Raw genomic sequence first — 14,394 nt, forward strand, 5'->3', positions numbered from 1 at the left:
GCGCTGCGCATGCGCGGAGCGGTGAGTCCCGGTGAGGGCGGGTCTTCCCGGCTCGGTTGGTTTGGCGCGGGGATAACACGGGCATGGCACTGCTCGACTTAGTGACCGACTCGTTGGTCTTGACAGAGGGTAGTAAAGTTTTTGTCTGCTCCTGCATTGCTCGAATAGCTATGTTGCCCACAGGTTTGTTAACTGGTTGCTAAAGATGCGTGGCCAGAATTTCCTGAAACGAAAGGGTCTCTTGCCTATAAAAAGAGCTTATCTGAATCAGGACTAAGCAAGGGCGTGGTGGGCAACTCTGAGCTCGAAAGTGATACAAATTTGGTGGTTAGGATTGTATTGAAGTGGAAGACTAGGAGGGTGCTTGCCTCTAGCTGATGCTGTGGAAATGGTAGCTTTAGAGGGTGCTTGCTGTTTATAGAAATCAGGAAAAGCTGAGGGAAAAAATAAAAATATGTTTTGGTAGTGCAGTGTATGCCTTGGCATTTTTTTGTAAACATGCAGTACTATGGCTTGAATTCACCACATCCTGATGTGCCCATACTTGCTCATGGAATGCACCACTCCCTTTTAGCCATTCCTAGAGCAAGCTTTACCCTGGAATTTAGCTTAATTTGATGCTTTCTGATGGCTGTACAAAAAAGAACCCATGCATGAAGACAGAAGAAGGACGGTTCACGAGATTAAAGGTGTCTGGAATTAGTAGAGAATGCAACTATAAAAGTAACACTGTGAACACCTGAAGAACCTAGGTCAGATGGACTAATGAAAGCTGTAGAGGATATTGGTTTCTGAGGCTGGATTCTTGAAATAAGCTGGGTAGATAGAACCAGAAACTGTGGATTCTTAATTCATAGCTCTAATCACACCATAAATACATTTCTAATTTGCATGAGATTGGAAGTAATAGGTGTTATCAGGCAGTCTTTATCTCTGCCTGTCACCTGGGCCCATACTATTGAAGCACCATCAAATACACGACCATCCATTATGCACATTATTAACTGGAAGGCAAAAGATTTTGGCCTCATCAGCTCATTACTGTTTTATTTATGGGACTATAAGCACACTTATTAAGGCAATTTATTTCATGCTTTTTCTCTTATGTTTCAGTACATTCTAGGCAAAGAGTACAATGGGTTTTTGTGGGGTAGGGCATGTTTAGGAACTGTACATCCTCTAAACATGGAGCTTCAATGGGGAGGAAATGGCAATCAGTCTCTTTCACTGAAGAAAGTAACGAGCTGCTGTTTTGCTTCTCCATTGTAAAATTAATAGTTATCCATTCAATTTTCTCACTTCACTGTCTTCAAGTCCCTTAGACTTCTAATGGGAAAAAAATAATTACAATCGTACAGCAAACTGGTGAGTTTACCATCCTTTCAAAAAACTTACCTAGTACAGCCTGTTTGTGAGATACTTAAAGTTTTCACCTGGCTACACCCATCCAGTTCTCTTAGAACTGCAGCTGTAGGGCCATATGCAGCATAGAGCATATCCACATCCTTAGCACTTTGTTCTCTGTACTCAAGCTCTTTTTTGAAGTTCATACATAGAAATGTTAACAAGGACACAGTTTCTGCCATCTGGTCTACTTCTATGACTTCCTTTATACTCATGCCATCTTTCATGCAACTATGAGAACTTTAGTTTAAAATCGGTCATGGTATCACCAAGTCCTTCTGAATAAACATAAAATGTTGCTCTCTGGCAAGGTTTAATAAGGCCAGATTTACAAAACTGATAGACAATTTGTTGAAAGCATGAAGTCATGTATTTTTGGACTGCTTTAGGAGTCAAAATTATTTTTAGAAGTATTAAAACTCATCTATGTTTTTAAACTTTTTATCTTTTATGACTTAGTATCATCTAAGAATGAAAACTATATTTGAGATTCAAAATACTGTAATACAGAAACTTTATAGTTAATATTTAGAACTTGGAAGTTATTTCTTGTGAAGGAGATGCCTCAAAGAAGGAAAAAGGAAAACTTTCAAAGGATAAGATTCTTTTAAAACGAACTGATTACTTATGTTAACAAGAAGTTGAAAGGTGTGAAAGTCACATGTTTTCTAATTGCAGTACTTTGCAAAACAAAGTTACTGGTGAATATTCAGAATCTTGAAGCCAGAGCTCAAAGAATAAGTAAGGTGAGTTGTATGCAGTCTGTCAAGTGGTTTAAAAGCTTATCTTTCTGATAATTTTTATTATGCCCTTGTTAACAGTGTAAGGCTTTCTATAAATCCACTCAAAGAAGTGGCCTAACAAATCAGTTTAGTTTTACGATAATGTATAAGACATAACTTAAACAAGTAGATGTGTAAAAGAGTAGAGGTAAAAGCTAATCTGGTAAGGAAAGTCACAGAACAAGTACTGCAAGTTTATGTACTCAAGTATGTAGCTGGAATGATGATTTTTTTTTTTTTTGGTTGGTTGGTTGGGGTTTTTTGCCTTTTTTGGGGTGTTTTTTTTTGTTTGTTTGGTTGCTTTTTTTGTTTTGTTTTTTTTTGTTGCTGTTGTTTTTTGCTTGGTGCTCTGGAGAATACAGTAAAACGTAACAGCTGAGAGGTTCTGGTTCTTCAGTGGCTGCCAAGAGTCAACAGGACTGTGTTGGAAAAATCACTCTCTCCCTAACGAGAAAATAACAACGTCTCATACCAAAAAAAGAGCATTGTTGTAACTACTATAACTGGTGGCAAACAAAGAATCAGTTATTTCCCTGAAGCATTATGGCACATCAGCAAGAAACAAGAGTGGGTGTCTTTGTGGAGCTGATAGTCAAAACCTCAATTAGTAAGGACTTTACCCACATAGATAATAATTGCTATTAACTGCTACTGTAATGTATTTTGTGAAGTACTTTACATTTTAACCAGTCTTTAGGGCTATTTTGTAAAGCAGGCAGGTAACAGGAGAATTTGGGTTTTGAAAGTAGCGTCATTGTACATCCTGTAAAGTTCAGGTGCTCAGGGTTAAATACTGGTGGCATAATTTTCATTGGTGGTGAGGTTCTGCTGCTCCTCTCTATTCCATGGATGTATATGCATTTAGTGGGAAGATCAGGCTGAGCTCCTAACTCGGGATAACTTTAAAATCAGTACCAACTTGTGACGTTATCTGAAATGATGTACAACACCAGTAGCAATGAATCCTGTTTTTCTTGTTAGGTGCTCTATCACCCACCATTTAGACTGTGGTACAATTGTTAAAATGCAATAAAAAAATACTCCACAAAATTCTTAAATCTACAGGAAAGAGTTAACCTCTTCTCAGCTACCAGTATGTCATTATTTTTTTCCTCTCCTGCTTTCTTTTCCTAGTGGTTTCTACAAGTTGATGTACATATCTGCCTTAAGGATGTGCAGCCCATGGACAGAAGTAGTTTACCATGAAGGGACTTTTTACTCCAAAAAACCTAGAATTGTACAAAGTGTGTAACAGAACTTTGAACTTCTCCTACCAGAAACTATACCAACTGTTGTGCTGGTGCATTTGTTGTTTGTAAAAAGCATACTTTTCACTCAATTCTGGTTTTGTTGGATATGCCTATTATAATATGGTACTTGCAAGACAGGGTTATGTTTAACATTGGGAAAGTGGTGACTTAGTAGTCTTTCTACTACTGTTCTGCAGATCTTGTGTTATCATGCTCGAGGTGTGTTTATTTTTCCTTCTTCCTCCCCTTTGTTTTTTTTCAAGCCTGGAAGCTTTGAGGTTATTCAACAGAAAATATAGTTACTTTTTAACTACTTAAAATGTTAATGTTGGTACTGTTTCTATTAACATTGTCTCCCAAATCTTTGGATTGTTTAGAAATACATTGTTACATCCAGCCACCAGACCTGTTGTATTAGTGAAATATTGGCCCGTCCCACCCAGTGCCAGCTGAATTTTCTCAGGGTGATGTTGTGAATTATCTTATTACTTTGCCTTGCTGCCAGTGTCACTTGCATTGCGATAAACCTTGCAGCTTGGCGCCTGGGGAAATGCGTGAAATCAAAGTGAAGTTCCAATGGCCAGAGTAGCCCAAGTGTTTTATGTGCTGTTCAAGGGCAGCGACAGCTTTCCCTTCCCTGCCCCGCAGGCTTCCCGGGAGTCAGTCTGCTCCTGCGGGGGAGCCCGGCGGCTCGCATTGGTAGAACAACGCGAATAATTCCTGGCAAAAAGGCGGTATCTGAGCATTTGTGGAGCTGGCCGGGACACAAGTATTTGCCCTTTTTCGTTTGGGGGAAGGGCGGATTTTCCGACCGCTTCCTACGGGAAAAAGGAGCGCCTTGACGGCACGGGCACGGCGCGGCGGGACCCCTGCGGGGCTTCATCGCCTCAGTAGCCAGGAAAGTTCCTTGATGTTCCCCAGCCACGCTGCTGCTGCGTGCCGGGAAGGCGGTTTTATTCCCGGCTACCTTGATGATACCGGCCTTCTTAACGGCAGCGGCCGGTCCTGCTCTCGCCGGGGTCGCGAAGGCTTCTTTGGGCCGCGCTCCTGCCAGGCAAGCCGGGCGGCACGGAGCGGGGGGCCGGGGCGCTGCCCGGGGCGAGCGAGGTCGCGGTGCCGGAGCCGGCGGGGCGGCCCGGGGGGGGCGGTGCCCCGGGGCGCTCTCGGGGGGCGGGACCGGCCGCTGCCTCGGCCTATGGCGGCCACGGGAAGCGGGCGAGCGCGGCCAATCGGAGTCTCGGCTCGCCCCTCGCGGGCTGGCGATTGGTCGGAACGCAGGGCGGGGGCGGGTCCGGGGGCGGGCCGGGATCTCGGGAGCCAACGGGGCGGGGGCAAGGGGGCGGTGCCGCGTGAGTGCCGCGCGCCTGCCCCAGTGAGCGCGGGCTCGGGCGGGGCGGCGCGTGCCAATGGGGCGGCGGGGGGGGCGGGAGCGCCGCGCCGGGACGTCGAGGAGCCGTAGGGGAGCGGCGGCGGAGGGATAAAGCCGGCGGGGGATGTCGGTGGTGCGAGTCGCTCACCGGCTCCCAGCAGGGTCGCTCTGAAGGCGGGGGGGAGACGCAGCCGCGCTGGGGAGGAGGAGTGGCGCCCGGGGCTGCGGCAGCTTCCACCGGCGGGAGAGGTGAGGCAGCGGACCTGGGACCCGGTCGTGGCTGATCGGGGGGAGGAGGGGGGTGCTCTGCCCCGACGGGGACGGAGCCCGCGGGTTGTGCTGTGCGGCTCCAGGCGCTGGCTCGGCCCCGGCCCGCGCCGCTTTGTTTACGGCGGGGACGGGAGGGAGGGAGGGGAAGGAAGGGAGGGCAGCGTGTGGCCGGGCGGCCCTGCCCGCCGCCACCGAGGAGGGACGCGCAGGACAGAGGTGAGGAGGGGCCGGCGGTGCTGCGTGCGGTCGGCACCTGGCGGCCGGGCTCCGGCCTTGTTGCCTCAGGGACACGAAGGCTCCCCCGGCCCCTCCGCGGCCTGCGCCCCGTCTTCTCCCGCCCTCTTCCGCCTCTTTCTCCCTGGCTGCGGCCCCGCCCGTGCGTGCCCAGCCTTCGCAGCCGGCGGCCCCCGGAGCTCTCGGGATGGGCGCGGCGCTCGCACGGCCCCGCGGGCCGAGCGGAAAGCGGCGGCGGCCGCCGCCGGGCTCGTCCCGCCCCGCCCCTCGTCCGCACCCGCCCGGCCGGCCCCGGCCGCCCCCCGCGGCATCGGGTCCGCGCAGCCGCCGGGGCAGCCACCGCCGCGGGGGACGGCAGCGCTGGGAACGGGCCAGGCCGGCCGGGAATGGCGGGACGGAGCGGGGAGGGTGGCACGGAGCCGGGCTTTGTTCCCGGCCCCGCCCCGCCGGCGGGTGCCGGGGGGCTCCGACGGAGAAACGTGTGCCCCGGCTCCGGGTGGGAAGGGCGGTGCGGGCGGACAGCGACGCCCCCGGCTGCCTCTCCCGCCCGCCGCGCAGCTGTCCCGCTCCCTCGCCTTTGGGTGAAACTTGGGATTTCGGAGCGGCAAAGTAAGAGACGTGTGTGTGCGCCCTGCGCTTGGTGTGTAGTGCCTCGCTGAAGGAGTCGCTCTGAGGTGCTCTTAGGACGAAGGTTGGCTTTTATAGTTCTTGAAGCGTCACATGGGCGTACTAACGTGGCTATAAGTATTGGAGGGGCTTAATTAGTTTTCCCCTCTCTGCTTCCATGTGGATGTTTCTAGTATTTTGGTAATGCGATAATTTTTATTGCTCAGTGAGCAATTAATTTTTGTGTTTTGACTAGAAATCACTGGGCTGGCAATCAGGGTAGCTCTAGGTCAAACATCCTAAGGAATCAGATGGAAAACATAAAAAAACCCCCAAAACTCAACAAAACCCCAAATATTTTGGTGGCTACTCATACCGAGTGAGTTACAAAAGCAGTTTACTGATACAGTTTTAAGGAATAGTAAGAAAATCTGGAGATGAGGTAGCAAGAATGTAACCTGGACTTCCTTCAGAACTACAAATCTAAAATCAACGTTAGGAAAGAAATATACTAAACCAGAAAGGAAGTTCTTCCTTAGTCCTTTGTGCACTACCTATCTCCCAGGCACAGTCTTCATGGAGTGAGAAAGACTTGGATGGTAAGCCACTTTCCTGTAAATGCACACCCGAAAGAGCAAGGTGTTTATATGTTACTGAGGCATTAGGTGAAGAGCCCACTTCTTGGCAGGAACAAGAGATATGAAGCATATAGAGTACTGTGGTAAAGAAGATGATTTGGTGATTGAGCATTGGGTAACGTTTCTTAAGTATTTCCTCAATGTGTTGTTTCCTCAGTAGGGTGTTTCAGTCACTTTGCTTCTGTGTTGTTACTGTCACGCTGAGGATATGTGCTGAATACTTCAGAATCTCTGTGGAAGATTGTTGACCGAGTGCTGTGAAACCACACACTGATTCTTATCTTGTGACACTACTGCAGGAAGGAAACAAACCCCTCGGTAAAAATTGTGTTGCAGGTTTAGTAAGTCATGTATTTAAAGATGAGAATGACGCTCTCTGTGTCAAAAACTTCCTTTATCTGTGGTTTGTAGAGGTCCTTAGTGGTACTTGATGGTGGTTGTCAGTAGACAACTGACTTCCCTGGGCAAACTGCTGCTGTGAATGGCTCCTTATTTATATTCCAAAATTGATTTGGTTAAAGCCTGTGCTGACTTCTCTGGAAGTGGTTTCCTTGGAGCAGAGCAGCGGTGTGTTGCTTTGGGATGTTGTAGAAAACTGTTGCTGAACTTCATTTCAAAGGAAAAGTTGTTCAATTCTTCTGTGGAGTTAGTTAAGGTAAAGTTGGAATATTAATCTAATTCTGTTTCTGTTTGGCTGGCCTAAGTGAACCAAAGCATGGTGATAGCTGGTTCTCATGTAATAGCATGGTTCCTTTGAGGAGGGAAGTTGGAGTGTTGCAGAGCTTGAGTGGTCCTCACATGTTTATTTCACTGTGGATATTTGTCTTTCTAATTTGGGGGGATAAAATTAATTGGTATGCTGAAAGTTTTTGCTAACACAATTGAGAACATGCTGTCTGTATTTACTTTTTCTAAGAACTTAAGAAGATTATAATTCCCTCCAGTGGCTATGCATCAAGGAAAACAACTTGGAAAAGAACACATTCTGCATCAAGCAGGAGTTACTTATTTTATATCTAGCTTTGTATTTCAGGGGGCTTTGTCTTGATCATCTTGCCTAGTGATGACCCCTTCATTATTGTGTAAGGGACCAAAAGACAGTTTTACTTTTTTTTTTGTCCGAGTTCCTTAAGAGGCATATAGACAAACCTTCCACTTCAGTGGACTTCCATAATACAGAACATGGGTGTCTGATATGCTCCCTCTGTCTTAGAGTGCCATGAGCTTTTAGCAGTTTTTGTCTATATTTAAGCTTTAGGTTAACAGAAACTGTAGGTGTCATGTGCACATAATGTCAGAGGAAGGACCTATGGGTTATGTGAGTTACTGTGACAAAAATGAGGATAATAGTTCAGGGTTTGTGACCTGTATCTGTAGTCACCGGCCTGCCTTACCAGTAGGAAATTCAATGTAGCTTATCCCTCAGAGGGAGAGCAGCTGGCCTAGCACACAGCCTGGCTGTTGTTTACTGCTTTGTACTGCTTCTGTATGCTCGCACCCAAACAACTTCGAACCTTTACAACTTCAGTATCTGTAATAATCCTCCCAGGAACAACAGTGGACTGGAGAAGTGTTGCAATGTTAGGAGGTTTTAGGATTCAGCGTTTTCTTGTCTGGTCTTGCTGTGAAACCCGGTAAACTTAAGTAATAGACAGCCAGACTGACTCAGAAAGGGTTGCTTCTGCCTTTTATATTGACTAAAAAAGCAGTTCTTTCTAGTATTTAGCTTGCTTATCTTCAGTGTTTGACAGTGAAGTGTCTTAAGTATGTATGTACTGCCATATAGCTCTGTCTCTTCTAAGACATGTGTTGTCCTTCCTTCCTTCCTTCCTTCCTCTCCTCCCCTCCCCCAAATCTATTATAATCCCTAATTCCCTCTGACATGAACACCTCCCAGGAAGAATGACAAAATACAGTCTCAGATAGCAAGCGTCCAATACTGTCACTGGAAGGTATCAGAAAGGAAAAAATCCTCTCGAGCTGGTTGAACAACAGTGTTTGCTCTTGACATGGCTTCAGTTTTGAGGGATTTTTGTGTTTATCCCTAGTTCTTCTTAGTGACTAATGTTTGCATGCAAAAATAGAAGAGGAACAAATATTAAAAACAAATCCAAACCAAACTTCTAAAGTTGAGTTTGAGGTTCTCTGAAATGTCTAAATATTTGGTCTGATACAGTGGCTTAGTACCCAGAAGCTTTTGCTGTAAACTTTGGGGGTTTCATGGTTTGTTCTTTACATGGGTATTCTATGGGTATTCTTGCCCTTGTCACCAGCTCTAATGTGAATTGTTTCTTGCATTTAGTGACAATTGTCAAAGCTGATCTGTGTGGAGTTCGCACAGACCTTGGCACAGGAGGACCTTTCTTCTGCTGTTCCAGCTGCTGCTTTGGCAGGTGGTCCATACAGGTGTTAGAGAACCTTACGTTTCAAGAGCTGGGGCTGGGTTAGCCTGAAATAGCTGACTTTTCATCAGTCTGTAGCAATAGGCTTGGGACTACTGACATGCCACTTGAGTGGTGCAGCTGGTCAGTTTGGAGTTAGTGCGGTGACCTGTTTTCTTCTTTTGCCCTCTTTTTCAGAAAATGGGAGAAGACTGCTGGGTTGGACCTTTTTTCTCCCCTCCTTTTTTTAATTTTTTTAATTGAAGTTACATGAGATGGTGATGATAATAAAACCAGCTTTGTGTCTTTTGTCAGCTAGCTGTTGGAAGAGTACTTCAAAGTTAAGTAAGCAATACTTTCAGGAGTATTTGTAATTTTCCAGTTGTATGCTAAAGCAGTTTATGTCAGTGGCAGTTGCCAACATTATTTTTTATTTTAGGTAGCAATTCTTTTTAATGTTTTTTTTTCCCCTTATCTTCAGTGTGTTTTTAGAGAGTAGTAGTATAATTTTGCTAAACCAGCTAAACCAGACTGTTTCTTGCTTGGGTGAGATATTTCCTGTTCATCTGATCATCCAAAAATCTCATCGTTGCCTTCTTTCATATATGAAATATGCATGCTTTTTAGCATGCATTGACCAGATTTGTGTGAAGTATTCCAGAGACAGTTACAGTGGGATTTTATTACGGTCTTTTAATACTCTGGTAGATATATCTTGCTGGTAAACCTTAGGATCCTGCTTTCTTTCCTTAGCCCTCTCAAGGTTTCTCTGCTTTGTTTATTCATAAACTGCAACTTATAATAAAAAATATGACTGCTCAAGTATGTTACATTAAGTGGGAAGAGACGCTATAGGTTAAATGCAGCATTAGGAAGTATCACTGTTTCCAACAGTCCTTGGGCCTACTGTAGTTCAGGTCACAGTAAATGATGTTAATTGTACTTGTGTAGAAAGTATTCAAGGAGCTCAAAGATACCTTAGCAGTGTGTGAATAAGCAATGGAGAAGAGCAGAAAGAAAACCTGCGTTTTCTAAAAAGATCCCTGTGAGATTATGGGTAAGACCTGCCTTGCAACTTGCAACCCCATTTGTTTAGCCTTTCACAGAAAACTTAATGCTGTTGATCTTTTACTGCTTGTTTTTTGTAGTAGTTTCAAAGGCAACTATTGTGTAGGTTTTGCCAGCCCTATGCAGTTAAGTTTGTTTGTTTGGAGTAACTGAATATAATGTTGGATATGTTTATAAAACAAGAACTGGGGAGAGTGGTGAAAACTACAAATACAGATAATTTTGTTGTACTTGATCCAGAAGATAAGGCTCTAGTAATTCAGTGTGGGAGACTGTTAAAAGAGAATAGAAGAAGTGTAATGAATTAAAAAAAGTGAAGGAATATTTGTACCATAAGCCTTGAAAATGTTATGATAAAACAAGGTCTCAGGAATTCACATTTGAAGCTGATATTGCAAAGATTGACTTTGTTGTCCGGTTTTGCAAAATGAAGAAGCATCTTCTTTTGTAAATGCCATGTCCTTAGTCCTTAAGGGGACTTGGAATTATCGGTAGACCTGGACAAAGGCTGATTCTCTGCAGAGGTGTTAGCATGGAAGATAGGTTGCAGTGTTCCTAGTCATTTTTATCTGTCTTGCATGAGAACAGTCCTTATCAACACCACTTCTGTTCTTGTGCTAAATCAGAAAGAACTGTTAGGGTTGTGCCTGTGGCAGCTGAACATTTTGACATTGACAGAATTTTCATGATCTTAAATTGAACTAATCTAATCTACCACTAATGCTGATTATGTTAATAAAAAGATTGCTGTAGGCAAAAATGCTAAGATTTCTACCTCTGTAGATATCATCCAAAAAACTATATCCAAAAAGCTGAATAATCACTGCCTTGTGCACTGTGAGTGGCCACTTTATTCCCTGGGATTTAGTGATGAGTAGTTGCTGGTCCTGTGATGGCAGTGACTCACGGAGCTCCTGAGGATACCCCACATCAGCTTATAAAGAGAAGGAGCTGGGAATGACTGCACTTATTCTTGGGAGGAGTAGCAGTTTATGTAGGGCTCCCTGGCACCTTCACTTGGATATAGCAAGCCTGTTTCTCTGTTTCTTGACACAGAGGTTACGAAGTTCCTTCAGTTTAGACCTCACCTCTGCCTCCCCATTTGAAACTACTTGGTGGTAGATATTGCATATAAAATTGGGGGATGAGAGATATTTCTTCAGATGGAGTTGATATGTGTGTGTGTATTTATATATTTACAGGTACCTACTTGCAAAATTGATGAGTGAATAGCTATAGAATAGCTGGTTAGAAATGGTAGATAGCAAGCATGGGAACAGAAAGTTAGGTAAATACAATAAATAGAACAAGCTTTTGGGGCAGGAATCCGAGAGTTTTTACCTATATGTTTCTTCAACACTTTTGTATACTTTTGGGCATTTGCTGTATCAGGGAAAAATGAACCTGACTTAAAAGCATTTAAGAACACTTGTTCTTAAATGTCATGATCAGGCTTTGATATTATAGTCTGTTATTCAAAATCTGTAAACAAACTATCAGTTAGGCACAGATTATACTTGTATTTTTGTGGAAGTGAGGTAAATTGTGTGTGACTGATTCAATCCAATTTGAAGCCCAACCTTCTGTCTCCTGGAAGGGTATCTAAAGAAGGTACTGCATAGTGAGTTCCACGTTATGCTGTAGTGCAAGTGTTGTTCTCGTCTTGTGTTTTTAAATTAAGAATAAATTATCGTTTTCAAGTATTTCCCAGTCTCCATAATTTTAAAGTAGCTTTTATTGCTGTGTGACTCCAGGTAAATGATGCAGGTGTTCCAAGTTTGGGAATTGGCATATGTTAGGGACACAAGTAATTTTGAATTTAGCAGATGGATCTTTGAAAACTACTTTGTAATTGTTATGGAAGAGTAGAATGCATAGGAGAAACGCTAGGGCTTTCATAATGTTTTGTGTCTAGAAACAAGAATAATGTTTCAACTACTTTTCTGTTTATCTTATTGTTATGCTAGAGAATGCACTGGCCTCATCTGAACTTCTGTTAAAGTAAAGCAGCAAGTTAATATCTCAGCCTGTGTAAATACAGATGCTATGAGCTCTTCAGGTTAAATGCTGTTTAAGAAAAAAGAACGGGTAGAGATGGTCTGCAAGTACAACAAAGTCCGTCCCCATCCTGATTGTTGTATTTAAAAAGCAATTGGCGTTACTGTCTTTTATATAGCACTTGTATTCTATTTCCAGAGGCCAGAGATTATTGCACTAGATTGGGATATATCACTTTAAATATGTTTTTCTGGAACTGCTTGAGTAGTTAAGAAATCTGCTAACTGATGTTATACTTGCTATATTATACATTATCAATGTTATACTTCATTGTTGTCTGGTCAGCATGTTTGAAGAAGTACTAGTGTTTTATATATGGGACCTGAGTTTAACCTCTATTGAAGATGCTTTGAGGGGAGGAAGTGGGGAAAACAGCTTCCTGCTTTGTTCAAGGGAGTAAAGTGGTGTGGCTTTTTTGGGGGGTTGGGGGAGAGGGGAGGTAGTATTTATTTAATCTATGTAGACTCTGGTACTGAATGTGCATAAAGTTCATGTTGGTTCCTCCTAATGTTATATAATAGCTAAGAAGAATTTTGCCACATTTTTCTTTTTCTTTGTACAGACACAGTAACAGAACTGTCAGTGTTTTATAGTTTTTGGCACTTTTTAAGAAAGAGAATGTATTTTGAGCTTTAACAATCTGTTGGGGAGGAAAAGTTTGTACATGAGCTGTTGGTTATTTTTCATTCAGTAGTTTCAAGTGCTTGAAACTGAGATGCTGATCTCCAAAAGCTGATGGAATAACAAAGGATGTTTGGTTTTGGTTTCACGCTTATAGGTTGATTTTTAGTTTAGCTGTACTTACAATTTATTTTGTGAAAGGGGAAAAAATGAGTTTAAGTTTCTAAAGCCATTTGGCATTTTTTTGCATTTTCTCAGTTTTTGTTGTGGTTGTGGTGGTACAGAGGTCAGAGTTTGGGGCTTCTTGCATGCCCTGCTCACTCATGGAAGTTCTCACTTTTTTGTTGCTGAAATTTTGTTAAGGTAGATATGATGAACGATGCTGTTCAGATCAATGCAAACTCCCTAGAAGCACTGTTGTGTTTTACTGTTGCAGGCAGCAGTGCATCTGAGGAAGGTGATGGTTGTTGCTCTTGATTAAGGTCTGCTGTTTTCCCTTCCTTGTGCATATGAAATAAGAAGGCACAGGTGATGGTAAATGTCTAGAAGACATAAAATTAGGTAAGCTGAAGTCTTATTTTAATTTTTTTCCCTTGGAAATACTTGTGTGCCAGCACAAATTTTTAAATACTACACAGACTTAGTTTCAACTGTTTTCCTGGTAGAAGCAACATCTCTTTCAGGTAGCTCAAACATCTGGATTGCCTGCAACCTCTGCTAACAGGAGAGAGCTGTAATTTCTTGGTTCTCTGCAGATTACTTGCAGATTGGACACTCCTATTTTGCAGTTTCTTGAAAAGCAGCACAGAAATACTTTCTCTCAGATTAGTAGTCCCAATTTATAGTTGATGTAATACAAAATAGCTAGGGTCTCTTTTTGAGGGGCCCAGAATAATTGGTTCTGTACTACAGCTGAGGAAACATTCTTCTAAATCAACAGTCAGAAAATAGCAGAGGTAAAGGAGTGATCAGAGGGCATTAGCATTGAGGAAAGGTGTAATTGCATCACTGGTTTCTGAAGGCAGTGGGTTCCTTGTCCTGTGGCACTAGTAAAGGCAATTTTTCTCAAGAGACTAATTTGAGAAACTGAAAAGGTCTTAGGCCTAGGTGGAAATACCCACTCTGCTCTGGTAAAAACACAGTTTGAATTTTGAGTATATTTCTAGTACTCTGAAATGAGATTCTAAAAGATAAAACCTTGTAGTAAAGATTTAAAGAACAAGCAGGTTTTGTGGCCCTGATCCAATGTACATGCTTTGGGATTCACTTACTTTTCTTAGTCCCTCTTCATGCTAACTAAGGAAAAGAGAATTCAAATAACCCATTTTTAAGTTTGAGTTATCTTGGTCAAATTACTATATGTTTGGTGCCAAGCCCTCTGAATTTTATCTTGCAAGTCCTTCTCCACTACAAATGGGAGTCTTTTCAATTGAACTTTGTTAGTTTGTAAATGGGGAGCTTTTTGTAATTCTTGGGAGGAGAAAATGTTGAACCAGTGAAACAAATGTAGTTCTCACATGCAGGTGGTTGGCTGTATTCCAAGGTTTTGGTATGACAGAGATATGCAGTTGTTTTTTCTTTTCCCATGAATCCTCTTAGGTGATCTTGATCTGCCTTGTGAGTTAACTCATTTCCATATCAGTTATGTAAAAACTGAACCCACATCAATTTAATGCTCATGATCTATGCATCTTCCAGTTGCAATATTTGTGT

At 43.3% G+C, this 14,394-nt stretch overlaps 1 protein-coding gene and 1 long non-coding RNA gene across 4 annotated transcripts in view; both read left to right on the forward strand.

Moving 5' to 3' along the window:
• Positions 1–17: 17 nt before the first annotated feature.
• Positions 18–3,483, forward strand: LOC108504422. Its single transcript, XR_001877103.1, has 3 exons — positions 18–129; positions 2,083–2,150; positions 3,321–3,483. It is a non-coding gene; the product is annotated as an uncharacterized LOC108504422 (long non-coding RNA).
• Positions 3,484–4,866: 1,383 nt separating this feature from the next.
• The window catches only part of FRYL (FRY like transcription coactivator), a 161,167-nt gene continuing 151,639 nt past the window's right edge, over positions 4,867–14,394 (forward strand). For 2 of the 3 annotated variants that reach the window (XM_017830255.1, XM_017830485.1), the window contains exon 1: positions 4,867–5,054. The gene's annotated coding sequence lies outside the window, so the exon portion shown is untranslated. Of the gene's footprint in view, positions 5,055–13,117; positions 13,243–14,394 lie in introns of all 3 variants that reach the window. The other variant, XM_017830337.1, reaches the window with a different exon arrangement.

Source organism: Lepidothrix coronata, unplaced genomic scaffold, assembly GCF_001604755.1.
Source record: "Lepidothrix coronata isolate B3197 unplaced genomic scaffold, Lepidothrix_coronata-1.0 Scaffold0, whole genome shotgun sequence".
NCBI classification, from domain to species: Eukaryota; Metazoa; Chordata; class Aves; order Passeriformes; family Pipridae; genus Lepidothrix; species Lepidothrix coronata.